This window comes from Erinaceus europaeus, chromosome 19, assembly GCF_950295315.1.
Source record: "Erinaceus europaeus chromosome 19, mEriEur2.1, whole genome shotgun sequence".
Taxonomy (NCBI): domain Eukaryota; kingdom Metazoa; phylum Chordata; class Mammalia; order Eulipotyphla; family Erinaceidae; genus Erinaceus; species Erinaceus europaeus.
In genome coordinates, this window is record NC_080180.1 from 56,415,548 (window position 1) to 56,443,195 (window position 27,648).

General features: G+C 45.2%; 1 long non-coding RNA gene across 2 annotated transcripts in view; it reads left to right on the forward strand.

Moving 5' to 3' along the window:
• Nucleotides 1–1,413: 1,413 nt before the first annotated feature.
• The window catches only part of LOC132534757 (uncharacterized), a 30,011-nt gene continuing 3,776 nt past the window's right edge, over nucleotides 1,414–27,648 (forward strand). Inside the window, exons 1-3 of one of the 2 annotated variants that reach the window (XR_009546467.1) lie at nucleotides 1,419–1,521; nucleotides 5,086–5,124; nucleotides 25,322–25,449. This is a non-coding gene — a long non-coding RNA (uncharacterized LOC132534757). Of the gene's footprint in view, nucleotides 1,522–5,085; nucleotides 5,125–25,321; nucleotides 25,450–27,648 lie in introns of both variants that reach the window. The other variant, XR_009546468.1, reaches the window with a different exon arrangement.

Sequence of the window (27,648 nt, forward strand, 5' to 3'; positions counted from 1 at the left end):
CCAGAGATGATCAAAACAAAATACAAACAAGGGAGTCGGGCAGTAGTGCAGCGGCGTAAACACAGGTGGCGCAAAGCGCAAGGACCAGTGTAAGGAGCCCCCGGCTCCCCACCTGCAGGGGAGTCGCTTCACAGGTGGTGAAGCAGGTCTGCAGGTGTCTGTCTTTCTCTCCCCCTCTCTGTCTTCCTCTCTTCGCTCCATTTCTCTCTGTCCTATCCAACAACAACTACATCAATAAACACAACAATGTTAAACAACAAGGGCAACAAAAGGGAAAATAAATAAATATTTTTTAAAAATACAAACAAAACGGGAGTCGAGCTGTAGTGCAGCGGGTTAAACGCAGGTGGCGCAAAGGACAAGGACCGGCATAAGGATCCCAGTTAGAACCCCGGCTCCCCACCTGCAGAGGGTTCGATTCAGAGGCAGTGAAGCAGGTCTGCAGGTGTCTATCTTTCTCTCCTCCTCTCTGTCTTCCCCTCCTCTCTCCATTTCTCTCTGTCCTATCCAACAACGACAACAACAATAATAACTACAACAATAAAACAACAAGGGCAACAAAAGGGAATAGATAAATAAAATAAATTTTAAAAATACAAACAAAACACAACTCTGTAGTTAAGTGTTTAGCATCTTCTAAATTAAGAAATGAGGTTCTTCTTTGTCACGCATGTGATGCAGGTTCAAGCCAGGACTCCACCTAAGATGACAAAAACAGAAAAAGCAAGTTCTGCTGGGTGACATATACTATTTTCTATAAGCTTCTGTAAAGAGGGTTAGAGGAAGCATGCTTATTTGGCCAGAACTGCACCATCGCAAGCTAAGCAGTGCTCTGGTAAAGCACCACTAAAAACAGTCAAGGAAAGCTCTCATAAGGTCACATATGTGCGGGAGTCAGGCATTAGCACAGCGGATTAAACACACGTAGCACAAAGTGAAAGGACCAGCATAAGGATCCCGGTTCAAGCCCCCAGCTCCCCACCTGCAAGGGAGTCGCTTCACAAGTGGTGAAGCAGGTCTGCAGGTGTCTGTCTTTCTCTCCCCCTCTCTGTCATCCTCTCTTCTCTCCATTTCTCTCTGTCCTATCCAACAACAATGACATCAATAACAATAAAACAACAAGGGCAACAAAAGGGAATAAATAAATAAATATTAAGAGAAAAAAAAAAACATATGTGTGTAAGGTGATCTTACACTCCTGCCTTTCCCCTCTGGTTCTTTCCTTCTCCTCAGTCTGGTCCACCACACCACCATTGCTTAGGGATGCCAGGAATCCCCACCGCCCTGGGGATTCCTATTGCCTCTCCAATGTGTTGGATACTCTGCTTCCTCTTTCCTGGGTATTAGGTCATGTTAATGGGGCACAGCCTCTTGGAACTTCCTGAAAAATCACTGGGGCCAGAATTCTGCAGAGACCCTTGCCTGCCCTCCATTGATCTTTCCTACCCTCAGCCTCGACTCACAGTCCAGCGATGCAGAGGAGTAAAGGCTGGAAACAGCATCCCAGCAGAGTTAGTGAAGGTATTACTGTTTTGTCTTATTTATTTATTCATTCCTTCATTTATTATTGCCACCAGGGTTATCACTGGGGTTCAGTGTGACACGACAAGCTCCCAGTGATCTTTTTTTCCTGTTTCTCTCTTTCTTTCTATTTTATTTTATATGACGGAGAGCAATTGAGTGGGGAGGGAGAGAGAGAAATAGTATCTGCTGACCTGTTTCACTGCAGGTGGAGAGCAGGGCTCAAACCTGGATCCTTGAGCATGATAATGCCCGAACTCATCCAGGTGCGCTGGCCCTTGTTTTGTCTTTCTTAAAGTGTCAGAAAAGTTCTCAAGGAGCTCTTGAGGGAGTGGGCCACTCAGAGAGGAGCATTTCAGATGGTGGGCATACCTTGTGAGGCAAGAGGAAAAGCAAGGGCCCAGGGAGGCTGGGGCAGCCTTTATGAGGGGCAGAAAGGGAAGACATGGAGCACAAGAGATAGTCAGTGACCCATCGTGTTAAGCTCTGGAGGCTTCTCTAAGGATTGGGCTCTTATCCAGAATAAGCTCAGGAGACAGGGAAGGTTTTGAGCAGAGCAATGTCATGATGGGAATGGCTTGTCTGAAGGCTCACTCCAGCTGCTGTGTTGAGAACAGACTGAGAGAGTGAAGGGTAGAAGCAGGGGAGCAGTTAAGAAGAGATGGCTGTAAGCAGCCATGGGGCAACCCTCAGCTATGGGTACTCTGACTGGTGGTACTGGAAGTATTGTGAAATGTCAGCTGCTGGCTGTGCTGTGTGTGGAGAGCCAGCAGGGGATGCTGATTAGTGTAAGTGAGATAAAGGAGAGTGGAGTCAAACAGGGTCCGATGCTTTCCTCTTGAACAAAGGGAAGGAAGGAGCTGCTCTTAGCTGAAGTGGAGGAATCCCTAGAAAGAGTAGAAACCCACTTTGGACATTCCAGTTGGAGATTAACTATCATCTCAAGCAGATGGCTAAACCTGGAGCCTGGAATTAAGAGAGAGGTCTAGCAAGACAGGGGCTCTGAAGTCCTCAGCATGTGAGTGATGATGGAATTGGTGAAATCAGCAAAGGGACAAAGGAATATAGAAAGAGGACTACCTCAGGTCTGAGATGCGACTGGAAAGAAGATTTTGAAAAGCCCACCAAAGGAAACTGAGGCATGGCCAGAGAGGTAGAGAGAAAACCAGAAAGCAATTTCAAGGAGAAGAGGGTGATTGACTGCTGGATGACTAAGTACAAAAGAACTGAGGCTCAACCGTGATACTGAGCAAGATGGTGGTTGCCAGGCCATGGACTAGATCTGCATAGCAGAGTGTTAGCAGGGGGAGAATGGTTTCAAGAGGAAGGAAGGAGAGATGGTAAACACAGACAACTCTAAGTCCTGTCCCCCAGGGGTGTGGAGACATACTTTAAGGAAGAGGCTTTCTTTTTTTTTTTTTTTTTTAATGGATGATTATCATTTCACATTTATTGACTGGTGAGAGTCATCCAAGAGAGGCAAGAAACAAATGATACAGGAGAGAGAAGGAACAATAAATGGAACACGAATCCAACTGGGAAGGTTCCTGACTACAAGAAGAGGCATTGCTTTCACTCAAAGCACAGATGAACTCTCTCTCAGGGCAGAGAGTAGGAGCAGAAAGAAGTTGAGAGTGGGAGAGAAAATAAACCAGGAGAGCAGACAGCAAGTAGGCTGGAGACTGTGGTGGGATTCTAAGTGGCAAAAGGCTCACTGGATGGAGGTGAACGATAATGGGGGGGGGGGGTGCCTCGTGTGTGTGTTGGCTTTCCCCCACCCCTTTGAAGCAGGATGCTTGTCCAAGACGCCAAGAAGTGAAAGCTGTACTAAGCCAGGACTGGGTCCTTATCTGGAAAATAAAAATGAAAGGTGAGAGAAGCAAGAGAGCTGGAAGCTTACATTGGTAGCGTGGACGTTAAGCACGGTAAGGAGCATGGTGGGGGAGGGATCATGACAAGACGATTGGAGCAGATTAACTGATTTCTCGATCTGAGAGGGACTTGGAATGATTCAGCAGCAGGGACCGGAGTGGGGGTGAACTGGAAAAACAGGCTGTGGTGGTCAGAAAGTGAGGTCCAGTAGATGGGAATGCAGTTCCTGAGATGGATAAGGTCTTGCACCAGACCTGAAGTTGGTTGAAGAAAGTGATGGAGGGAATCAGGCAGTAGCGCAGCGGGTTAAGCGCACATGGCGCAGAGCGCAAGGACCCGTGTAAGGATTCCGGTTTGAGCCCCGGACTCCCCACCTGCAGGGGAGTCGCTTCACAGGCGGTGAAGCAGGTCTACAGGTGTCTGTCTTCCTCTCCCCCTCTCTGTCTTCCCCTCCTCTCTCCATTTCTCTCTGTCCTATCCAACAACAACAACAACAATAACTACAATAATAAAAACAAAGGCAACAAAAGGAAGTAAATAAATATTTTTAAAAGTGATGGAAAAAACAATTCAACATTTAAAGAAAAGGGAGTCAACAAGTTGAGAGACTGAAATTATGGAAGAAGGATCTACATAGATCCGCCATGAAGAATTGCCCTTCATATAGGAGAGAATGATTGTGATCCAGAAGCTTTCTTTTTTTCTCTTTCATTCACTGGCTTGTACTTGTGAGTTTCTCCATCTCTACAGCCATATCCTCAGTTCTAGAGATGGTTCTTAATTTCTTCTTTGATCATTTCCTCTCTGCGTTTTCTGTACTTTGCTCTTCCTTAAACTCTTTATATATTTTTTTTTTCTTTTGTCTCTTTCTCTCTCTTAAACTCTTGTTAGCAAACGATGACTGCCCTTATTGGCTCCTCTGACTGGCTTGACCCTGCAGTTCTCCCTTCTCTTTTTTTGCTTAGTTGCCTTTCTTCCACACCTTTAATTGAATCTGTTATTTCTCTTATCTTATTTTTAATTTCCAAAACCATTTCTCATTCTCCAAATGTTCTTTTATGTAATATTACACTCTTATTTAATTTATTCTATTATTATTATTTACTATTATTATTATTTTTTTTTTACCAGAGCACTGCTCAGCTCTGGCTTATGGTGGTGCTGGGGATTGAACCTGAGACCTTTGGTGCTTCATGCATGAAAGTCTTGCATAAACATTATGCTATCTCCCCAGCCATTGTGTTCTTATTTTGTCTGTGCAATGCTTTATCTTGTATTTCTAGTTATTAATAAGTTTATTGAGTGTTATTATTCTCACTGAGCTGTCTTTGCTTAGGCCAAGCTATCTTTGTCCATTTTATATTAGAGACCTTCTTTATGTATCTGGTGATAACTCTCTGTTCACAGAGATAAGTATTGTGAAAAAAGAAAGAAATCAGAAAGAAAGAAGGAAAGAAAGAAAGAGAGAGAGAGAGAAGGAAGGAAGAGAGAAGGAAGGAAGAGAGAAGGAAGGAAGGGAGAAGGAAGGAAGGGAGAAGGAAGGGAGAAGGAAGGAAGGGAGAAGGAAGGAAGGGAGAAGGAAGGAAGGGAGAAGGAAGAAAAGGAGAGGCACCACCATGGAACTGCTAGAACAAACGCCGTAGACGGGTGACTTAAACAGCAAAGGTTTCTTTTTCTTTTTCACTATTCCAGAGGCTGGAAATTCAAGATCAAGGTCGCAGATGGTTTCTGGTAAGAGACCACCACTTCTTGCTTCGTATATGGCCATTTTTCTTACTGTGTCCTCACAAGGACCTAGGGGAAGCAAGCTCTCTGGGGTCTCTTTCCTAGGAGCTCTGATCCTATTCCCAACGGGATGGTGTTTGTGGGATCTAGCAATTGCCCAAAACACCTTACAAATACCATCCAAATACTTTCAAATGCTATCACATTGGGAATTAGCTTTCAGCCTATGCATTTTGGAGTGATGCAAATATTTCCTCTAGGGGGCCATGTGGTGACACACCAGGTTGAGCATACATGTTACACTGCACAAGGACCCAAGTTCAAGCTTCCAGTCCCCACCTGCAGGGGAAAAGCTTTGCAAGTGGTAAACAGGGCTGCAGGTATCTCTCTGTATCTCTTCCTATCTTCCCCGTCCCTCTAGATTTCTCAATGTCTCTATTCAATAAATAAATAAATAAATATAAAAAATAAAACAAATACTTCCTCTATACATGCATTAAAAAGCTGATCAGAAACACAATGTATTCCTAATACTTGTAAGTTGCTATCATTTACTATGATCATTTATTTCATTGGGCAACTTCCATATACTTATCTGAGCCTTTCTTTCTCTTTCTGTCTCTCTCCCTTTCTTCTTTCCTTCCTTTCTTTCTTTCTGATTTCTGATTTCTGTATTTCTTTCTTTTTTCTGCCTCCAGGGTTATCACTGGAACTCAGTGTTGGTACTACAAATCCACTGCTCCTGGCAGCCATTTTTTTTCATTTTATTCAATAGGACAGAGAGAAATTAAGAGAGGAGGAGGAGATAGAGAGGGAGAGAGACAGAAAGACACGTGCAGACCTGCTTCACTGCCCAAAAAACACCCCACCCTCCTGCAGGTGGGGAGTGGGAACTTGAGTCTGGGTCCTAGCTCAGGTCCTTGTGCTTAGTACTATGTGTGCTTAACCGCCACATGCCCCACCGAGTCTTTTCTTTGGCCAGTTGATCTCATCAGCAGGAAATCTCCCATCCTCCTGTCTGGGAAACGTAAATCTAGTTGCCAGGATCCCGGCATCCCAGTGAAGTCAGGGAGGACAGAGGACTCTGTTCAGTGTGTGGTGTGGAGATGTGACCTAAGCCTTCTTTTCTAGTCATTATCTCCATTATCTACCGAAGCCAGTATCATCTACTCTAAAGAGTTTGGCTCCATTCCCCCCAACTATTATACTTCCTTTTGCCAGCTGGCCCCCATCTGTCCAGGAGAAGCTCTGAGCTCCGACTACCCTCCTTCATTCTGTCCCTCCCCTTCCCACAGAAGCAACCATACTTACAGCTGCTGAGTCTTTGCAAGCTTTTAGAGCAGAGAGTCACTTGCTTCTTGATGGTTTCCAAGCAAAGCAAACCTTCTTGCTGCTCTGTTAACTTTGTTATCATTCCTCCATCTGCCTTCTGTCTTCCAACATTTTGTTGTGAGCTCTTGTCTGCTGTTGCCTCTTCTGTTCTCCTTCTCCTTCCAGATTTTAGCAAGTTGGTTTTTATTTCCTTTTCAGTTCTTTTAGAGAGACTTAGAGATGGTGGTGTGATGAGTATATGTGGCCCATGCACCATTATCAGACACTTCCTCCTGATTGTCCTGTGGGAAATACTGGGGGGGGGGGGGGGGGCGGTTTTCCAGCAGGGTACACAGGTATCCCGCTCCACTGTCCCTGGACTCACGTTCCTCCCTGAATGAACATTTGCTCAGTGTGCCTCCAGCTTCCCACCTCACACACCTCACACACTTCACAGACCTCACATACTTCACACACCTCACTCACCTCACAGACCTCACACACCCCACACACTTCACATACCTCACATACTTCACACACTTCACTCACCCCACAGACCTCACATACTTCACACACCTGACTCACTTCACAGACCTCACACACCTCACTCACCTCACTCACTTCACACACCTCACACACCTCACTCACCTCACTCACCTCACACACCTCACACACCTCACTCACTTCACACACATCACAGACCTCACTCACCTCACTCACTTCACACACCTCACTCACTTCACACACATCACAGACCTCACTCACCTCACTCACTTCACACACCTCACAAATGTCACACACCTCACAGGCCTCACTCACTTCACACACCTCACACACCTCACTCACTTCACAGACCTCATGCAACTCACACACCTCACAGACCTCGTGCACCTCACACACCTCACAGACCTCACTCACTTCACACACCTCACACACCTCACTCACCTCACTCACCTCATTCACCTCACTCACCTCACACACCTCACACACCTCACTCACTTCACACACATCACAGACCTCACTCACCTCACTCACTTCACACACCTCACAAATGTCACACACCTCACAGGCCTCACTCACTTCACACACCTCACACACCTCACTCACTTCACAGACCTCATGCAACTCACACACCTCACAGACCTCGTGCACCTCACACACCTCACAGACCTCACTCACTTCACACACCTCACTCACCTCACTCACCTTACTCACCTCACTCACTTCACACACCTCACTCACCTCACTCACCTTACTCACCTCACTCACTTCACACACCTCACACACCTCACAGACCTCACTCACTTCACACACCTCACTCCACACACCTCACACACCTCGTGCACCTCACACACCTCACAGACCTCACTCACTTCACACACCTCACACACCTTACTCACTTCACACACCTCACACACCTCGTGCACCTCACACACCTCACTCACTTCACACACCTCACAGACCTCACTCACCTCACTCACTTCACATACCTCACAAACGTCACATACCTCACAGGCCTCATGCACCTCACACACCTCACAGACCTCACACACTTCGCACATTTCTGGTGCTTTGCTCCTCTACAATCCTTGCTTTCTCCAGGGGCCACCAGAGCACACTCATTCTTCAACAAAGTTTCTTGGAATCATTGGGAACCTGACATGTCTCACCCAAGGCAGAAAGAATGGGAATCGGTGCCTTCACAGTCCACATTCCCAGTCTTTGAGAGGATGGCTCTGAAGTCCTCTGCATGGGTCCATGGGACAAAAGGTAAAAAGGGCTTGAACCTGAGTTGTGGACAAGAAGAACCTATTCCTCAGCAGAGCTCTCCACTCTTCCCTTTCTAACAATCCACACTTTTCCCTTGTATTCTGGACGCTTCTGAGATCAGACCAGATCAGGTACGTTCCGGGTGGTATGGCCATAGACTTCTGAATGCTTTTGACAAAGCATCAGACTCAGCTTGTTTGGAACCTCAGCTGCCAGGGTGAGAAGCTGTACACCAGACCCCTACATAGTGTTGTAAGGCAAAGCTACCTTAAAGGCAGGAATACCTTTGTAGAGAAAAAAAATTAAGAACATGACTTTAGTTGATATACTAAGTACTATGCATTTCTAGTAATAGTAAAAATGCGAGCAACCATTAAAAAAAAAAACTATTTGCTGAGGATTCCCCCTGGAACGCTACCACTTAACATTTCTTGGGAAGAAAATGTGTCTGACTCATCTTTTAGCCAAGGGTGGTCCAGTGATCCAAGTTAAACTCACTCTCCAAGTTCTCAGGAGAGAGAGAGGGAAAAGGAGAGGGAGAGGGAGAGAAAGAGAGAGAGAGAGAGAGAGAGAGAGAGAGAGAGAGGGAGGAGGAGAGAACAAGAACACAGGACTGCACCACTGTGCCTGGTGCTGTCTGTGTGACACCACTGTGGTGTCAGGAGCTCAAACCCAGGTTTTCATGCCTGGCAAAGTCTGCACTCTGCAGAGTGAGCTATCACCTGCCCACCAACTTCTGTAATTACTAAAATTGTACTTTTCTTGTGGCATAAAGACCTATCAGTGCACTTTTTTAAAAGTTCTATTTCCTCATTTTTTTTTTTGCCTCTAGGGTTATTGCTGGGGTTCAGGTACCAGCACTATGAATGTGGCCATTTTTCCCCTTATTCATTTATTTATTTATTTATTTTAAAGATTTTATTTATTAATGAGAAAGATAGGAGGAGAGAACCAGATATCATTCTGATAGATGTGCTGCTGGGGACTGAACCCGGGACCTCATGACTGAGAATTCAGTGCTTTATCCATTGTGCCACCTCCTGGACCACTATTTATTTATTTATTTCTGATAAGAAAGAGAGAAATTGAGAGGGGAGGAGGAGAGGGAGAGGGAGAGAGAAAGACACCTGCAGACTCGCTTCACCGATTGTGAAGTGTCCCCCTGCAGGTGGGGAGCCGGGGTTAGAATCTGGGTCCTTTCATGGGTCCTTCCACATAGTACAGTGTGCACGTAACCAGCTGTGCCACCGCCTGCCCCTCCATTTCCTTTTTTTTTTTTTTTTTTAGTGGCAGCCAAATCATAAAGCAGGAGCCTTGGAACTATGTCTTTGAGGTTAAACATCTCACCATAATGAACAGTCGTTAACTGTCCCAGGCAGTATAAATAGACACACCATAAGCGTTTTGTAGCTGTAAAAGATGAGAACCCATTGAAGGAGAAGATCGGGACAAAAGTGAAAACCCTAAAGCAGTCAGCTAGACCTCACCAGATAGACACAGGACCCCAAGAGCTTGCTGAGAGAGAGAGAGATGTCCTTCTGATGGAAGATTCTACTGAGGCCGGTAGAGGTCATATGGGATAAAGGGATAAAGAGGTGATGTTCGTCTTCCTCGGACAAACCTTCTCCAGCCCTGTCACCCAGTGAAAACCACATTCTAAACAGATTAGACAAGAAGTTGACCCCACTGAGCTGAAACTATCAAGAAGAGGGGCTGGGTGGTGGCAAACGAGTTGAGCGCACACATTACAGTGCACAAGGACCCAGGTTCAAATCCCCAGTTCCCAAGTGCTGGGGAGAAGCTTCACAAGTGGTGAAACAGTGCTGCAGGTGTCTCTCTGTATCTCTCCCTCTTAACCTCCCCCTTTCCTCTCAATTTCCTTCTGTTTCTACCCCAAATAAATAAGTAAATATGTAATAAATAAATAAAATTAAAATATCGTTTTAAAAAAATCAAGAAGACAACAGGCCTAGCTGCTGTCAGAAGCTACATTCGGCTTCCCAGAGGTGGTCCTACAGAGCTCAAGTTGCAGCAATATGATGAGTCCATGTCAACCACACAACCCAACCTGGAGGTAGACATTTGAGTTACTGTATCACAAAATGTCAAAAATACAATTTTCAGTGAACAAAGCCTATTCAAACATGGTACACTGATTAAAAGTGGCATCATCAAAACATGCTGTGAATCATAAATGTTTTCAAATATTGATTTCTCAAATATAGTTCACCCCTCCAACTGTCTGTGTTATGGTGTGTGTGATAGAAACCATGACACAGGTGCAGCAAACGCAGTCTAGATACACATGGGGGCTGCTTCTCCAGATGGTAGTTACTATTGGCTTATTTGTTTTATTTTATCTATTTATTTTAGTGAAAGAAAGAGAGGAAAATAGAGATAGATACATAGATAGATAGATAGATAGATAGATAGATAGATAGATAGATAGATGCCAGAGAACTCCACAGCTCTGGTTTATAGTGGTGCTGGGGATTGAACTTGTGACCTCAGAGCCTCAGGCATGAAAATGTTTTGCATCAATATTATGCTATTTCACCCACTTTACTATTGGCTTATGGAATAAAGATTGTTTCTAGAACAGTGCTGAGGGTAACAAGGATGGTACTCAAGAAACAACCTCTTCAACCTTGTGATTTTCCTAGATGACTTAATACTTTAACCCAATTAAAGGGGAGCCCAGCAGCGGGTTAAGGGCACATGGCGTGAAGCAAACATGGCAGTTCGAGCCCCCGGCTCCCCACCTTCAGGGGGGTCGCTTCACAGACGGTGAAGCAGGTCTGCAGGTGTCTCTCTTTCTCTCCCCCTCTCTGTCTTCCCCTCCTCTCTCCATTTTTCTCTGTCCTATCCAACAACGACATCAACAACAACAAGGGAACAAAAATGAAAAAAATAAATAAATAAAATGGCTCCCTCTTCCCCTCAGACTTTCTCACAGAAGATACTGAACTTCACACTTCCTTCTGATTACTGGATTCTGGGGGTTCAGGAATCTCCCATTGATTCAGAACCTTCCCCTGGACTTTAGAGGAAGCTCACTGAAGACGGAAGGAAGTCCCTCTCTGTCTCTTTAATCTCCCATCACACTCAGCACCCAGGGGATGTTCAGTCACAAAGTTCTCCTGCAGTTAAGAGACAATGAGTGTCCTGCCAGGGCTAGCGGCCTCAGGAGCACATGGTCGTTGTCTGGTGAGCTCTTGAGGCAGACCATGGAGCACTGCACTAGCTCCAGAGTGAGTCTCTGAACATAGTGATGAACTTGTCATGCTCTAGCCTCCAGTCTCACACAAAGCACTGCCCATTCTGCTCAGAAATAAAGCAATGACAGTGTGAGGAGACAGTATCATGGTGATGCATGCCTGAAGCTACAAAGTCCCAGGTTCAATCTCCAGCACCACCACATGTCAGAGCTGAGAAGTGCTCTGGTCTCTATTTCTCTTCACTAAAATACATTAGGAAAGAAAAAAAGGAAAAAAAGAGAGGAAAGAAGAAAAAGAAAAGAAAGATTGAATAATACAAGGAAGGAGGAAAGAAAGAGGGAAAAAAGGGAGGTAGGAAGGGAGAGAGAAACAGAGAGAGCCGTGATGTATTTGGCTACTGTCAGCGACTCTAAAATGCCAGTTCGATTCACACATATTTCCACATTAAAGGCTCAGAGACACTGTCCCATGTTGTTCATGGAGACCAAATTAATGTCACATTGAGCTAATTTACATACATGGATTTTTAATCACCTGTAATGGCAGATAACCACACTGCTCAGAATAATCCTCCTTGCTTGACTGTTTATCAAATATGCAGTGAGTTTGAATGGACACCTGGAGAATAGGAACCGGGTGGGATCTTACCAAGAATGCATTATCTGACTTCAGCCATGGGCTGATTCTCTGCCGTGTGTATTTTATTTTATTTAACAGGTTTATTTGTTGATGAGAGAAAACAAACCAGAGCATCACCCTAGCAGACACAGTGCCAGGGATCAAACTTGGGACACAGCACTTGCAAATCCTCTGCTCTCTCTTTGAGCCACCTCCCCAGTTACTGCTATACTCTCTAAAAATTTAAATTATTTCAGTCTGACGACTTTGCTTGGAGCAGGTACACAGGTGCACCCTGGTTCCTCAGTCATTTCCCAGTTGGTCACCTCAGTGTTAACAACCGATTTAAAATTCCCATCTGCCTTTGCAAGGAAGGCACTGATAATTTGACAGTAATTGTAATGGGGGAGCAATTTCTGTCCCTACTATATTACTAATGATAGCGAGAAATGACTGGATTGTGAAAAATAAGTGGGAGATGGGCCACAGTAAAACGGTAAGCTGTTTTATCATGTCTGCGCCAGTTTACTTAGTGTAGCACGGCTGCAGAGTGGTTTATATTGAGTTTCCTAAAGCAGCAACAGTGTGGCCTGAGTGGGACTGCCTGTGTACAAAGAGAGCACAGTGGCCTTCCAGCTCCAGATGTCTAATTACGATTTGCTTTTCAGAAGCAAGACATTGGTGTCCAGAGAGGTGGTTCACTGGGTAGAACATGTTTTACAGACCTGAGGCTCCAGTTTCAATTCCCCAGTGCCACCTGTGGTCAGAACTGTGCTCGGCTCACTGTCTCTGTCTCTCTTCTTAAATAAATACTTAAAAAGTTTCTCCTCCCCCACCTGCAGGGGAGTCGCTTCACAGGCGGTGAAGCAGGTCTGCAGGTGTCTATCTTTTTCTCCTCCTCTCTGTCTTCCCCTCCTCTCTCCATTTCTCTCTGTCCTATCCAACAATGACAACAACAATAATAACTACAACAATAAAACAACAAGGGCAACAAAAGGGAATAAATAAATATTTTTAAAAATATATTTTAAAAAATAAAAAAATACAACAAGAGCAACAAAAGGGAATAAATAAATAAATAAATAGTAAAAAAAAAAAAAGGACTTTAAAAAAAAGTTTCTCCTTCTCTACCTAGAATCTGTCTATCAATCTATCACCTATCTATCTCCATCTGAGTCTCTCAATCTTGTTGGAAGACCTTAATACATAGTTCAGCAGAGACAATCCTTTCCCTCTCTCTCTTCTGGCTTATGGTGGTGTAGGACCTTTAGAGCTTCAGGCAAGAAAGTATTTTTGCATAACCATTATGCTGTATGCCCCACTCCCAGAGATTCTTAGTAAATAGGAAAGTTCTGTCCACCAGGATCACAGAACAGGAAGAAAGAGTGGAGAAGTCTAGAAAAAGCTTCTGTCCACTTTATGAAAAAGAGCGCGAAATTAACATGTGAAAGGGAAAAGCTTTACAAATGGTGAAGCAGGTCTGCAGGTATCTCATTGTCTCTTTGCTGCTCTATCTCCCATTTCCCTCTCAATTTCTCTCTGTTTCATATCCAACAACAGGCAAATAAATGAAAATGAGTAAAAGGATCATGCATGGATATCAGCTCCCATTATGACAAAGGCTACTTTTGGTAAAAGCCTTTGGTCACATATCTGATTGCTTTGGGAGATTTTCTTTTCTAGCACTTGAAAGATTGAAAGCATCGTGCGTTTTTGGCTATGAAGGCTGTAGATATGCAACTTTGCTGTCTTAAAAGATACAGACTCTGGGGACAGGAGAGCACATCCAGGCAGAGCACACGCTGTGCCATGAGTGAGGCCCTGCTTCGAGTGCACACGGCAGCTCCAGGGACAGCACCCAGGGCCCTTCAAGAATGGGGGAACTACGCTGTTTAAAAAGAAGAGAGCGTTAGTCTGTGGAGGCCACCCAGCAGTACAGCACACATTCAAGCCTTGGTTTCATTCCTTGGGCTGTTTCATTTGTTTGTTTTTAGGAGAGAAAGCAAGCACTGGGGGCTGGGCTGTGGCACACGCAGCTGAGTGCATATTGCTACAATGCATAAGGACCTGGGTTCAAGTCCCAGTCCCTACTTGCAGAGGGGAGGAAGGGCTTCAAGAGCAGTGGAGCAGTGCTACAGGTGTCTCTCTTTCTCTCTCCCTCTCTAGCGGCCAATTCACTCTCTATTTTTGTCTCTATCCAATAAAGAGGGGAGAGAGTTAATAAATAATTAATAATAATCGGGAGTCGGGTGGTAGCACAGCGGGTTAAGCGCATGTGGTGCAAAGCGCAGGGCCAGCTTAAGGATTCCGGTTCGAGCCCCCGGCTCCCCACCTGCAGGGGAGTCGCTTCACAGGCAGTGAAGCAGGTCTGCAGGTGTCTATCTTTCTCTCCCCCTCTCTGTCTTCCCCTGCTCTCTCCATTTCTCTCTGCCCTATCTGACAATGACGACATTAATAACAATGACAATAATAACTACAATAAGACAATAAGGGCAACAGTAGGGAAAATAAATAAAATTAAAAATTAAAAATGTAATAATTTCTCTTCCATCAGCTAAAGCAATGTGCGTCCCACAATAATATCCCATTCATTAAGACAATGGAGTGTTATCACTAAAACATAAAATAAAATAAAATAACCCACAAAACTGTCTACTGAATGAATAAAAAAACAACTTCATTTAAATCTCATAATTGATATGGTTCCCATATTTGGGAACTACTCTCTGCCCTGATTCATCTTTCTAGTCCTATTCCCAACTCTGACACTATCTTTTGAGACAGTACTTTTAGCCCATCTGCATGTTATCTGTGGGGCTCAGACAAAAATCAGTAAAGTCATGGGCCCCTTGGAATATACATAAAATAGATGACTTCCTAGCTTCTTCCAACATAAAGACCCCAAATATTAGCTGCCTTAGTTTTACTTTTAGGTTCCTGATTACTAAATAATTTGTTCTGCTTTACCTCTTCATGATTTTCAGCCAACAAGTTGCAGGTGTTACCATGACACTAATCCTGCCTTCCCTGGGCAGATGACCTCACCAATGTGTCCTGGAATTCTACTTCTCCAGAGCCCTGCTCCACTAGGGAGAGATAGGAACAGGCTGGGGGTGTGGATCTACCTGCCAACACCCATATCCAACAGAGAAGCAGTTACAGAAGCCAGAACTCCCACCTTCTGCACCCTATAAAGATCTTTGTTCTGTACTCCCAGAGGGATAAAGACTAGGAACCCTACCGGTGGAGGGGAGGTACATGGAACTCTGGAGGTGGAAACTGTATGGAATTGTACCCCTTTTATACCACAATCTTGTCCATCATTATTAAGTCATTAATAAAAAAATACATACTCCTATTTAAAATTTATTAATACTTGTCATTTAAATCTATTTATTTAATTAAATGATTTGTGCTGTTTGCTGTTTTCTGAAGAACTGTTACCATTTCTTCTGAGCATTATAATCTGAAGATGTGCCAGTGAAGGTTTTTTCTTGTGTTATCCTGAGATGAAGTTCCTCAGCTGGGGCAGAAGGAGTCGGAGTGTCGAGAGTCCTGGGTCTTCGTCCTTCTGTCAGAGTGGAGACCCAGGGCACCTCTTGGCACAACCCGCCTTCAGTTCTCCTGTCAACAGGAGGATTTGACAGAGAGTTCACCAGTCCCACCATCACAAGGTACTCTAGAAAGGCTTACTTCTTCTTCTTCTAGTGTTTGCCCTTCTTCCGTAGCCAGTCAACAGCATCAGGTTGAGCCTGATGTAAAGTTTCGAGACCTCCTTTGAATCTGGAGAGGTGGCAGTCATTGACTATGTGGGTCATAGTCTGTCTGTAGCCACAGGGGCAGTTCGGGTCATCTCTGGCTCCCCAGCGTTATTGACTTTCAGAACAGGCATGAGGTATTTCTCTATATTTTTCTATGCAAAAAACTGTGTTGTGACTTTTCCAATAGCCCAATTTTTAGTTCATTTCATCACAGCACTGCTCAGCTCTGACTTACTGTAATACTAGGGATTGAACCTGGGGCCATGGAGTCTCAGATAAGGACGCCGATTTGTACAACCATCATGCTGTCTCCTACTCTAGAAGGGGAGTCACGAATCCATAGCTTCAAGGCTTCCTTCTTGGGGCCAGGCAATGGTGCTCATGGGTAAATAGGCACGTTACAGTGTACCTGGGTTCAAGTTCACACTCCTCACCTGCTGGGGGTGGGAGGGGCTTCAGGAGAGGTGGAGCAGTGCTGTGTGTGTGTCTCTTTCCCTATCTATCTCCCCTTTCTCTCAGTCTCTATGAAATAAATTATAAGGTAAAATATTTTTTTTAATGTTTATTTATTTGTCCCCTTTTGTTGCCCTTGTTTTATTGTTGTTGTTATTTTTTTTATTGATGTCATCGTTGTTGGATAGGACACAGAGAAATGGAGAGAGGTGGGGAAGACAGACGGGAGAGAAAGACACCTGCACACCTGCTTCACTGCCTGTGAAGCGACTCCCCTGCAGGTGGGGAGCCGGGGGCTGAAACTGGGATCCTTACACTGGTCCTTGTGCTTTGCGCCATGTGCGCTTAACCCACTGCACTACTGCCTGACTCCCTAGGTAAAATATTTTTTAAAAAAGACTTTCTAATTTGGGAGAAGCTTCGTGGGAGAGAGTGTCAGAGGGTGAAGGCCAAACACTGGGCTCCATTTCCCATCCCTGCTCTAGTTTATCACCTACCTGCCGTGAGCAGATCCCTCCAGAAGTTTCACCTTCCCCTCTCCCCCCATGCCACCCCCATCCTTGCTTTGCTGCTTTCTAGTCAGAATTAAATGAAATAATGAAAGTGCTCCCATTTAAGGGGAAATGCACATCACCAAACCCCTTTTCTGTGAAATCACAAAGTATTCCGTGTACATCAACCTCAATGCATAACAAAGGGATAAAAAAAAATCTTTTGTTTTTACCCCATGGTGTGAGTTGGCTCTAGGCTCCAGCAGCTCCAAAGAGGTCAAGGCCACAGAGAGAATGTGACTTGAAACAAAGAAGCCAAACCTCAGTTTCTGAGTTTCTGAGCCTGGAATTTAGATGATAGATGCAATTTTCAAAAGTGATTCTGGCCGAGACCTCCCGGAACGAGAGCTTCATTCACACATGTGAGAGCACACACGTCGACCTATACTCCACGCACTCCTCCACACATGTGGATCTCACGCATGCATCCACACCCTTTCCATAGATCCATTCTGTAACATACACGCCCTGTCTATACTTATAATTTCCATGAGGAGAAAACCTACGTGCCGGCATCTCGGATATCTCTATCCAAAACGTAATTAGAAATAAAGAGTCAGTCACTCTCATTTTCTCTGACTCTTTCCTTTAATTTCTGTCATTTAAGACTCAGTAAATTGGATGGACTCTCTGGCTTTTAAACTAATCTAACATGTGGTGTATTCAGATTGATTTGCATAAACAACCTCAGTTTGTCAGCAAATTGTACTTCCACACCCAGGGGTAAGTACAGCACTGAGGACTGAGGAGACATAATAGAGAACAGACGCCAGCTTGTGATCTAGGGGAGACAAGACTTACAAACGGGCTATTATCTAAGTATGCGCAGCAACGCAGTTGTGTAATTAAAGGGTGAGTCCGGGAGGAGGGGTGTCTGGCCACTGGTTGGTGCCGCCTTCTTTCTTCTCTCTGCTGTCCTGGCATTTTCTCCCCAAACCCTCTACTGAGAATTATACCACGCAGGTGCCGTCTCAGAGCTTATCCATCACATTTAGCAAGTGGTCATTAATATAAACCCGATTTAAGAACTGGCCAGAGAGGTGTCTTCTGAAAAGAGACCAGGTCTTTCACTCTATAATAAGAAACTGATGGCCAAAGTAAGCAAGTGGGGGAAAAAGAAAATGAACACATCCTTCTGGATAATCTCTGTTTTGATGTTCAGAGTTGAGTAAGTAAGGATTCTGGGAGCAGGAATACAGAAGCAGTCAACAGCATTAGTTAGAGGAGTGTGGGAAGGAGTGAGACGGATGTCCCAAGGACCACGTACTTTCTTGTGTGTGTGTGTTTTGGGGTTGTTTGTTTATTTGTTTACCAGAACACTGCTCAGCTCTGGCTTATGGTGGTCAGGAAGATTGAATGTGGAACTTTGGAGTCTCAGGCATGAGAGTCTCTTTGCATAAACAAAATGCTATCTACCCCACCACTCTTGTTCATTCTTATCCATCTATGGCATTTTGAGGCTTCCTGCACCAACATACACACACACACACACACACACACACACACACACACACACACACACATACACACACATCTATATGTGCTAAACATTTCTGAACACTTTATATGTGTAAGCTGAGTTGATTCTCACAGTAACTGTATTGCTAGACTGGCGAGATAACTCAGAGGTAAGTCACAGGAGTTGCACACAAGAAGTCTCAGGTTCAATCCCCAGCATGGGATACACCAGAGCTGAGAGGTGCTCTAGTCTAACAGTCTAGTCTGACCGAACAGGTGCCATCATAAGCAAGTAGTCACTGACACAAACACTATTTAAGAACTGGCTCTTATTATTCAATATAGATGGACTCTTACTTCTTTTTTTTTACTCTTGCTTTTTTTTTTTTTTTTTTTTGCCTCCAGGGTTATTGCTGGGGCTCGGTGCCTGCACCACGAATCCACTGCTCCTGGAGGGCATTTTTTATCATTTTTTGTTGCCCTTGTTGTTACAGCCCTTGTTGTTGTCATATTGTTATTGTTGCCATTGATGTTGTTGGATAAAAAGGAGGGGAGACAGAGTAGGGGAGAGAAAGATAGACACCTGCAGACCTGCTTCGCCGCTTGTGAGGTGACCCCCCTACAGGTGGGAAGCCAGGGGCTCGAACCAGGATCCTTACGCCAGTCCTTATGTTTTGCACCATGTGTGCTTAACCCGCTGTGCTAGATTGACTCTTATTTCTAGCTTATTTTTCCTGTAAGCACTGGGTCAGACCTCCTAGATAGATTTTAGAGCCCATGAATGACGCTTCCCAACTGGCTCTTTCAAAGGACTCGGCCTGTGTCCTGTGCAGGCAGGTGCCTGGGCTCCTGATGCATGTGACCATTTCTTCTTTGCCGCCATGCCCCTTCCTGCCAGGTCTGAGGGTGCCCTGGACCTTCTGCAGAGCTCTGTTCTTCCTTCTGTCACTTCTGGTATTTGGTGAATCAGGATAACGCAGCATGAGTATGAGCACGGTTTAGTTGTAGACATCTAAGGAACTTGGTTCCTGGGAAGGGTATCTTTACTACCCAGAGCAGAGATTTCTGGGAAACTGGGTGTCATGACAAAGATGCAAATAATGTTCTAGGACTGGGGCACCGGGGTGGGGTAGGGCATGGTGCCCCTCTTTGCACTCCCTCCCAGGGGCCCACCCACCAGCTAGTGGCAGGGAGAGCTCAGGCTCTCAGTCAGAAGCTTGCTGGATGACTGCATGCGTTTCCCTAATAGAGTGAAATAACCCCACACTTTAGAAATATTCAGCACATTTACAAACACTTGACTGAACAACACTGAAGTGAACGTGTCCACCACTGAATCTTCGCCACCCCCACAATTAGTTATTTGAAATACATCTCTGTAAAGAGAATTTCTGGGTCAAAGGGAAGAAACGCTTGCACAGATCTCAAAAGGCCTTGCCAAGTTGCCCTAGGAAGTTGGAAACAATCTCTACTCCCCTCGGTCAGTACTGTGAATCGTTATGTACTCAAAGGACCAGAGCCTTCACACACATCTGTCTCCCCAGCTCTGGCCATTGAAGATGAAGCCACCCCAAAGGACACTTGAATTAACTGGTTGTAGAGAAAGCACGGCTTCCTGTTAGTGAGTCAATAGCACACACCTGATTGAGTCAATAGCACATGCCCGAATGTTGTTGGTTTCACTGTCTCTCCCGGTTTCACTGTCTCTCCTCAGCTCCCAGCTCCTCAAAGGCAGAGTGTGGAAGTGTGAACCATGCTCAGTCCAGCACCACAGAGAAGTAGGCCATGGGTGTCCAAGGGCATTTATTAAGTGGGCTGATAAATGCACTGAAGTTGCAGGCCAGCTCAGAGCTGTCTTTGCTGGTTCTCTTGTGGATGGGCTTATTCTTGATAATGGATGGGATGGTTGACTTCTCATAAGTGTGTGTGTGTGTGTGTGTGTGTGTGTGTGTGTGTGTGTGTGTGTGTGTGTTGTTTTGTCTTGTTTGTTTAATTTTTAATTGATGGATATATGTTTTTAGTCTTTGAGTGGTTACATTTTATAAAATATTTAAAATTAATGAATTAATCTCAGTGTTTCAGGGACTTTGGTGTATATCCACAGCCTTATGAGGACTGAGTCTGTTCTGGTGAAATGTGACAAGAGAGAGAGAAGGAGAGAGAGGGAGACAGAGAGAGCCTCAATTAGTTCTCATATCATCCGGTACTAAGTGCCAGTGGCAGGGTCACTGGCAGATACACACCCAAGGAGACCCAAGTTCGCGTGGCGTGGGAGATAATTGTCTCCCTTACAAGCCTATTTCTGGGTCTGCTGCTCCAGGCTGCTAGCATTTACCATGATTCCCTTTCAGGCCCATCTTGTGAGTGTGCGTGTGCTGCCCTGCACTCTCCACACAAGGTAATAGAACTAGAAAAGCATTGAGGTTCTCCCTACCCTTACTCTCTCTCTCCCAGGACATCTGGTGATAAGTGAAGAGCTTATCAGCCCATGAAGAGACAGAGCCTCTGCCCATCAAAGTCATCCACTTAGAAAGTGACCAACAATTAAAAATAATAATAATAATAAGTGACCAGCTAGTTCACAACATCTCCCCCCCAGAAAGCCATGTGCGAGTTCTGAGACAAGCTGCCGCCATGACCACAAAAACACATTAGCAAAGACTTCCAATCCTCCAATTCGTCCCAAGTCCTTCCCTCCAGGGCCAAAGCTAGCCCCTCTGGGGTGCTACTCTCTAAGTGGGGCCTTTCCCTCTAGGTGTTGGCTGAAGCTGCCAACTCTTCCTAGAAGATGATTACTGCTTTCTCATAGAAAGCTGAAAAGGAATGGAAGGGAAGGGAAGGGAAGGGAAGGGAAGGGAAGGGAAGGGAAGGGAAGGGAAGGGAAGGGAAGGGAAGGGAAGGGAAGGGAAGGGAAGGGAAGGGAAGGGAAGGGAAGGGAAGGGAAGGGAAGGGAAGGGAAGGGAAGGGAAGGGAAAGGAAGGGAAGGGAAGGGAAGGGAAGGGGAAGGAAGGGGAAGGAAGGAAGGAGGGAGTAATCACTTCATCTATAGGAGAGGACTCAGCGAGGGAAATGTGGAACCCTTTTTCTGAGATTCTAGAGAGTCTTAGCCACCTCACCAGTCTGTCCCCGTGTGCTGCGCCCCGCCCCCCGGCTCCCCTACACACACATTTCAGTGCAACTTCAGTTTCTAGCCAGTTGGCCTTGGAGTCCCGAGTGTTTTGTCCCTTGTACTCTCTGCTGTTCAAACCAAGTAGCTGCAAAGTGTGGTGGGGAACAAGAGAGGCAGTTTTTGTACAAAGACAGCAGTGATGGGATTAGGGTTTTGCCAGAAGGATCATGAACCAGGGGCTGGGCTGAGGCATACTACTCATGTAGCTTGAGTGCACACGTTATAGTGCACACTAGGACCCAGATTCAATCCTCCAGTCCCCAATTCAATCCCCCAGTCCCCAGAGGGAAAGTTTCACAGGCAGTGAAGCAGTGCTAAGGGTGTCTGTCTCTCTTTCTCCCTCTCTACCTCCTCCTTCCCTCTTGATTTCTCTCTGTCTCTATCCGATAAGTAAATAATTTAATTAGATTTAAAAAGAATCCTGGACCCCCTGGTCCAGGCAGTGGTGCACCTGGTTAAGTGCACACACTATAGTGCATAAGAACACAGGTTCAAATCCCTGGTCCCCACCTGCAGGGGGGAAGCTTCATGAGTGGTGAGGTAGGGCTGCAGGTGTGTGTCTCTCTCTGTCTCCCTCTGTCTCTCCTTATCTAGCCCCCTTTTCTCTCAACATCTCTCTGTCTTTATCCAATGAAAAATAAATTAAAAAAAAAAAAACCCTGGACCAGGCAGGGTGCTGTCTGCACACAGACATGTGAGCATCCCTATGAGGTCAGAATGCCTGCAGGTAGGGCCCACACACCTGGATGCCTTTTCTCTGGCCTCACAAATGCTGAACTCACACCTGCCCCATCTGGCATGAGGTGTGTTGGCTTGCTCTCTCTTCCTCTTTTCTTTCTTCTCTCAACACCTCAGTGGAGTGCTGGGGTTTGTTCCTGAGGCGTCAAGAATCTCCAGAATATGGGCTCTTTCTTTAGACTTCAGGAGTTTATCTGGAAGCTCCTGACCCAGGTTGTGGGACTTGATAAAGTGTTGAGCAGTGCTTGCAGTGAGCAAATACCACCATCTTACTATGTCAGCAAGAGAGAGATGCTGCCCACACCTGGGGGAGGGGGGACTTGAGTGTGTACCCCAGCTGGGCTGGACTTCCCAGGAACAAACCAGGGTGGGACAACTCATTGCCCATGACCATCCTCTCATAACACCTTCTCTCCACCATGTTTCTTCGTCAGAGTTGGAAGTCAGATGTGCAAGGGTTTCAGTGATGACCCAATGGTCCAACAGAAACAAGAATATGGTGGTCTGGGAGGTGGCGCAGTGATAAAGCTTTGGACTCTCAAGCATGAGGCCCTGAGTTCGGACCCCCAGCAGCACATGTGCCAGAGTGATGTCTTCTTCTTTCTCTCTCGCTTCTTATCTTTCTCATTAATGAATAAATAAAACCTTTAAAGAAAAAAAAAAGAAACAAGAATATGCCCCCATGCTAGGGTGTGTGTGTGTGGGGGGGGGGGTCATCTCGAAGCTATAGTCACATGCTAGGTCCCAGGCTGTCACCTTTCTTCTGGCTGAACTCACTCTGTGACTCTATTTCTGGACCTGCTCTAGTCAAGGGGAGCACTCTTTTGTGCAAAACATCACCCCTGGAGTGCTTTGTCCTGATAATGCATGACTTGCATACGTCTGTTGCTCTGATATCTTAATGTAACACGTTATCCGGGCAAGGACAACTGATGATCTCTGACAGTGAGAATGGTGCCATTCACAAAATGAAGGAGCCACGAAAAGATTGGTTAGAATTACAGGATGTGAGCCAATGTGTTAGAAGCTGGGGACTGCAATCTTGGTATGTTTTCTAGTTAGAGATACACCTCCCAGGCTCCAAAGACTCCTCTGGCCCCACCCAGGCACCAAATCCCAAACACCATTGGTTACTACATATTTTATAAACTTGCTATACAGTCTAACAATGTCTCCGTGAGCCTTGGGTCACTGTAGGCTCAGTGAATCCACTTATATTGTTTTTTATCAGCAAGTCCTTCTCATTTACCCCTAACCAGAGGAAACTAAGTAACATTGACCTCAGGACGGCCAGAGCAGCGTATCATCTCCCATTGCAATGATGTGAATCTAGTCATTGTTTAACATTAATTATTGCCAAGGGTCTAGCATGCGCTTGCTATTTGTGTTATTTGACAGTTGATGTCCAGCCTATCATTAACCTTGGGTCAATTCAATCCCAACCTCCATTTTCAGCACTCCACAAACAATTTATTTTTGCATTTTTTCCCCAGCCACACAAAGATAAACAATGTCAAGAGCCTTCTTCGTTGTCCTACGCATTACGGTGATTAAACGTTTTTAAAGACAGACATCAAAGTTTGGAAAGCGCTCGTCAGGGAGAGCTCTGGAAATGAGATGTCACGGTCTTTGGTGGGTCTTCTGTGAAAGAACTGCTTGAGAAAGGACTCAGTGAGAGCAGCATAAGTTCAGAACTTAAGCATAGCTTATTCTAAGCTTCTGCTCTACACATAAGCCAAGAAGATGGATGCTTACTGTTGACTATACAAAAACTGTTCACTAAGATAAAGGATACTCTCATTTAGTCTCTTTAGTTTCCACAGAGCAGGAAAGAGAACAAAACGCAGATGATTTTATCTCCCCACAAGATTGTAGGCTTTCTCCTGGAAATCAGAAACTCGGGCATATAGAAGGGAAGCTGGACTTCCTACTGAGAAATTTATTTGCTGTTCTCTATTCTATTTGACCTCACACTTACATTGAAATGCCAGAAATAACAGTTTGACACAGCAAAGGCCAGCAAAACAATAGTATTTAGTGTACTTAAAAGAGGAGTAAACAAATATTGTAAATATAATCACAGCCAATTGGAAGTTAAGGAAATGCTTTGCAGAACTTTGCTGAGCTTCTGTTAATTAAAAAAATAAAACTGGAGTCGCGTGGTAGCGCAGTGGGTTAAGAACACGTGACGCAAAGCTGAAGGACCTAAGGATCCCAGTTCGAGCACCAGGCTCCCCACCTAAAGGGGAGTCACTTCACAGGCAGTGAAGCAGGTCTGCAGGTGTCTGTCTTGCTCTCCCCGTCTCTGTCTTCCCCTCCTCTCTCCATTTCTCTCTGTCCTATCCAACAACAACGACATCAACAACAATAATAACTACAACAATAAAACAACAAGGGCAACAAAAGGTAAAATATTAAAAAAAAAAAAAAACAGAACAAGGGTGGGCAAAGGGCTTGCCCAGAAGACAATATGCTCCTAGGCCAAGGTTCGACCCCTGGCTCACCGCTGGGGGCTGGGAGGAAATAGGTGTCATAACAGAGCAACGGACCATTGCTTCAGTAGCTCTCCTTCCATATAAATAATTATTATCTTTATTTATTGGCTAGAGACAGGCAGAAAACGAGAGGGTAAGGTGAGGGAGAGAGGGAGAGAGGGAGAGAGACACCTGCAACACTGCTTTACCACTCGCAAAGCTTTCCTCCTGCAGGTGGGGATCAGGGGTCCTTGAGCATCGTAATATGTGTGCTCACCTGGCTCCCAAATAATAGCAATGATTATTATTATTTCTATTCAGGATTTGTTTGATTTTAGTGCTGCAGATCAAACCCAGGATTTCATTCATGCAAGGCATGAACTCTACCACGAGACCATATTCCTAGGCAATGATTTGCCCATCGCTTTCATGGGTTTTTTTTTTTAGTTTCAATATTTTTAAAATTTCTATATCATTTGATTTTCTACTGGGATCAAACCTGGCACCTCATACAGGCACATACTCTCTCACCAAGCTCCAGCTCAGCCCCATTTCCATGTGATTCTTCTTGAAGAATGCAGGCTGAGGGTACTTTGCACATGCAATTGACCTTGGCACTGGAAATATCTTATCCCCTTGCTAACAATAAGGAACTAATTTCGAATGTGACTGTGTTTTCCAGGCTCCTCTTGTTCTGAATGTGTGTGTTGGTGCCAACAGCCTTCTCACTTCCAGGAAGGAATGAGATCCAGGGACAGGGCCAAAGTTCCCCTTTGTTGTTGAACTTGGGAATTGACAAGAAAACAACAGGTGGGTCACAGGAAGTCTCCCTGCCATGCTAGCAGGCTGTTTTTCTGTATCTTGCCTGCTTCCCAGATCTGCCTGCAGTTCCAGGGGGAGCTCTCAGACAGAGGGACACAAAGCAAGGCTTCCTGGAACCCCCAAAGATCCTGGGATGTGAGACAGGACTACAGTCACCCCACATCTTGAGAGGAAAAATATAACAAGAAAAACATGTAAGGGCAAGATGTCAGATAAGGCATCTCTGTACTGATGCTTATGTCTGTGTGCGTGGAGTGTGGGCATTTCAGTGGAGAATGGTCGGCTCCCTTTTTTTTTTCTTAACTTTTATTTATTTATTATTAGATATAGACAGAGAGAAATTAATAGAGTGGCAAAGAGACAGAGAGACACCTGCAGCCCTGCCTTACCACTTGTGAAGCTTTCCCCCTGCGGGGGGATGGGCGGGGCAGGAGCTTGAATCTGCATTCTTGCACACTGTAATGTGTGTGCTTAAACTGCCTGGCCCTGAGAATGGCCTGTGCCTGCCAAGCCCCCGTAAGGTGATAGCATACCTGGGCTTCTTCACAGTGGGGAAGCAGAGTCCTGGTGGCCATCACCCACTGCCACCTTGGCAGTGACAGTCCCAAGATAAACAAAAGGTGGTCAGCAACTTGATCTGTGTGGTAAGACCCAGTGAAGACAAATTCTCTCTGGACTCTGGGACCGCTTTTGGGAAAGCTGTGATATGACTCCCCAGATGAGGTAACCACATCCGTCTGCAGACAGACAAGGGACGTGGGGAAGGGGGAAGAGGCGAAATTGCTCAAAAGTGTTTGGGTACAAGAAGAATCATGAGCTGAGAGAAAGCACCAGACTCACCTTCCTGAGGGCTCACATTCTACTCCCAGTCCCATCATGTGCCAGAGCTGAGCAGGGGCCTGATCTCTCTCATAAAAATAAATGATTATGGAGACCAGGCAGTGGTCCACCCAGTTGAGCACATACATTACCATGGGCAAGGACACAAGTTCAAACCCCCTGTTCCCCACCTGCAAGGGGGAGGCTTCATGAATAGTGGAGCAATGCTGGGAAACAGAGCTATCTCTGTTTCTCTCCTTCATCAAAGCTATCTCTGTTTCTCTCCTTCTTCAGAGCTATCTCTGTTTCTCTCCTTCTTCAGAGCTCTCTCTGTTTATCTCCTTCATCAGAGCTCTCTCTGTTTCTCTCCTTCATCAGAGCTATCTCTGTTTCTCTCCTTCATCAGAGCTATCTCTGTTTCTCTCCTTCTTCAGAGCTCTCTCTGTTTCTCTCCTTCATCAGAGCTATCTCTGTTTCTCTCCTTCATCAGAGCTATCTCTGTTTCTCTCCTTCATCAGAGCTATCTCTGTTTCTCTCCTTCATCAGAGCTATCTCTGTTTCTCTCCTTCTTCAGAGCTATCTCTGTTTCTCTCCTTCATCAGAGCTATCTCTGTTTCTCTCCTTCTTCAGAGCTCTCTCTGTTTCTCTCCTTCATCAGAGCTATCTCTGTTTCTCTCCTTCTTCAGAGCTCTCTCTGTTTCTCTCCTTCATCAGAGCTATCTCTGTTTCTCTCCTTCATCAGAGCTCTCTCTGTTTCTCTCCTTCTTCAGAGCTCTCTCTGTTTCTCTCCTTCATCAGAGCTCTCTCTGTTTCTCTCCTTCTTCAGAGCTATCTGTTTCTCTCCTTCTTCAGAGCTATCTCTGTTTCTCTCCTTCTTCAGAGCTATCTCTGTTTCTCTCCTTCTTCAGAGCTATCTCTGTTTCTCTCCTTCTTCATCTCCCCCTTTGTTCTCAATTTCTCTGTCCCATCTGATGAAAATAAAATAAAAATAATAAAATAGAAAAGGGCCACATTTCTCAGGCCTGTCGTATTAAAGAAATAGCATACTACAGGGGGTCTGGCAGTGGTGCACCTGGTTGAATGTACACATTACAGTGCACAGGACACAGGTTCAAATCCCTGGTCCCTACCTGCAGGAGGAAAGTTTCACTAGTGCTGAAACAGGCCTGCAGGTGTCTCTCTGCTTCTCTGCCTCTGTATCTCCCCCTCCTCTCTCAATTTCTCTCTGTCTCTATCCAATAATGTATAAATAAAAATATTTTAGAAGAAAGATTTAGAGTTCTGACTACAGGTGGCAGTAAGTTGAGCCAGGCCAAGAAAAGTCTCCAGAGTGTTTATAATGAAACCTCAGCCCCTCCTGAGCGCCTT